At 46.3% G+C, this 2,626-nt stretch overlaps 1 pseudogene across 1 annotated transcript; it reads left to right on the forward strand.

The window, feature by feature from the left end:
• The first annotated feature begins 244 nt into the window (after positions 1 to 244).
• On the forward strand, positions 245 to 1,135 carry LOC308417063 (ETS translocation variant 5-like; annotated as a pseudogene). Its single transcript has one exon. The product of its transcript is annotated as an ETS translocation variant 5-like (transcript).
• The last annotated feature ends 1,491 nt before the right edge of the window (positions 1,136 to 2,626 follow it).

The raw sequence follows: 2,626 nt of genomic DNA on the forward strand, positions 1-2,626 counted from the left end.
ACTTTGGCATCTACTTCTGGGAGAACTTCAACTGACATAATACTTTCTTATAAAAATATAGCACTTATCAACAAAAAACCTGAATACTCAGGCAAAAATATGTGTATTTTATGGACACATACCACTCACTATAGCTTTCTCTTGATAGAAAAATTATCTGGCTCACTCGCTTCCAGAGCCTGAATCATAGCAACAAACATTTGTGGTCCCCTGGCCACCACATCAGCCCCTGCAAATGCCAAAGATGATGTCTAAAAGCCATTATCCATTCGAACTGAGATTTCAGCGACATCTGTCTGAGCCCTGCCGCCCCCTCCCTTCTCAGTCAGGAGTTCCTGGAGACGATTGCCCCAGCTACCACAGGCAGATGTCAGAGCCTCCTTGTCCCCACAGCTCCTCCACCCCTTCAGGGATTCCTAATACCATACATGACCCACTCTATGAACATGGAGTCCCTGGGATGCCTGGTTCCCCAGCACATGGGTTCCAGTCACCCATGGGAATCAAGCAGGAGCCCCGAGATTACTGTGCTGACTCAGAAGTGCCTAACTGCCAGTCACCCTACATGAGAGGTTCCATATTTCTCCAGCAACAGTGAAGGATTCACATATGAGAAGGATGTGATTTTGATGACACGTGCATGATGCCAGAGAGTCTGGACGTCAAAGTCAAGCAGGAGCCCCCCATGTATCGAGAGGGGCTCCCTTACCAGAGGGAGGGCTCTCTGCAGCTGTGGCAGTTCCTCTGGATGACCCAGCCAACGCCCACGTCATTGTCTGGACATGGAGTTTAAGCTCATAGAACCGGAAAAGGGTGCTCAGCATTAGGGTATTCAGAAGAATCAGCCAGCCATGAATTATGACAAGCTGAGCTGTTCCCTCAGCTAGTACTATGAAAAGAACATCATGCAGAAGGTGGCTGGGGAACTGTACATCTACAAAATTGTGTGTGACCTCGTTGTACTTTTCTCCATGGCCTTCCCGGACAATCAGCGCCCGCTCCTGAAGGCAGAGTCAGAATGTCCCCTCAGCGAGGAGGACACCTGCCACTGACTTACTTCGAAGACAACCCAGCTTACCTCCTCAACATGGAGCGCCGCAGCAGCCTCCCCTGTGCTGAAGGCTTTGCTTACTAAGTTTCTGAATGTCTGAGTAGGCAGACCCTAAAGCTAGCAGTCCTCATTCAGGCAAAAGGGGGCAGTGGTTTTGTTTGTTTTCTTGGCTGGTCTTAAAGCTTGCCCTTTGAGTATTATTTGGAGAACCCAAGCTGTCTCTGAATTTGACACCCCTGAAGACAAATACCTTTGTTAGGGAGTGGAACAAGGAGAGACAGAAAAACCACCACATGGCTGGTGATTCTGATGTAATTCCCGGGAAGAGATGGAAGTGGATCCTTCTTGCCATCACAGCCAGTATGTGCAGAGCAGCATAGCAGCATGCTCGGGTTAGCACCTATGAGAAGGGGGCAAGTTACGACATTCTATGTTGATCATGGACTACTAAATGCCTTCACACAGGAGGCTTTGACTTATACAATTCTTTGGAAAGAAACTTCACACCCATAAGAAAGTTAATACAACTGTGTTGGGGAGGCTCAGACCCTTGAATCTTGAAATTTGCAAAGCACTTACAGATCATTCTGAAATCTTTCCCCTTTAGTCCAGAACTGGGGCAGCCAGGGGAGCCGTTACTCACTCCATAGTTCTCAGACCTCTGCTGTTCTTGGGCTGTCCAGCCCAAAGGTCACCATAAATAAATCAAGTCCCACTCCTCCCAGTCACACGACTGAGCGCAGATGGCTTGTTTTAGAAAGATGACTAATATAACAGCATTTTGTTTTGCTTTGATTTGTGTGTGTGTGTGTGTGTGTGTGTGTGTGTGTGTGTGTGTGTGTGTGTGGCTCATTTTTGCTTTTGGTGATTGTCTTAGGGGAAAAACAGTTTATATAAACTGATTTTTGCAACTTTGGTATTTAAAGCAAACAAACAAACAAAAAAGCAAAAAAGTAAAAAACAAACCAACAATAACAACAAAGCGTTTTCGGCACCTGTACTGAGTCCCTCAGGTGGGGCGGTGCATACTTCAGAAGACTGCGGCCTGAGGGGAGCCCTGCTGGGGCCTCCCCTTTCCCACTTTGAAGCCTGCTCAGTGCTTTCTGCAGCAGACAGCTGTTGAGACATCTAACCTGATTTGTGCATTTTGAAGTGTGCAGGGCAGCCTGGACACAGCTGAGAGTTCTCCATGCTCACTAACTCTGTTCTCTGGGAAGCAGATGTACATACTACATACTACGTATGTGACATATCCGTTTAACAACTAGTCACCTGGTGGGAACCCAAGCATCTGCCTTGCTTTCCTTTGTCAATTTTGGACTTTGAACCCTACACAGTTGTTCCCTGGTATCTGAAACTCACCTACAGGTAAAACAGTGCTAGCTATCATTCTGGCTCCCTGCTACTTTTTCATTTTAATTTTTTTATTCTTATTGCTGTATTATATTGGGATTGTTGTAAACAACCAAACTAAAGCTGTATAAAAATTGGGTTTGGAGTGGTAAAAAAAGCCAGCAGCAAACACAAGTGTTTTGCTGCCTGACTCCTTGTTGACTGTAGTTTGCTGTCCTTAAC

Source organism: Micromys minutus, assembly GCF_963924665.1.
Source record: "Micromys minutus genome assembly, chromosome: 1".
NCBI lineage: Eukaryota > Metazoa > Chordata > Mammalia > Rodentia > Muridae > Micromys > Micromys minutus.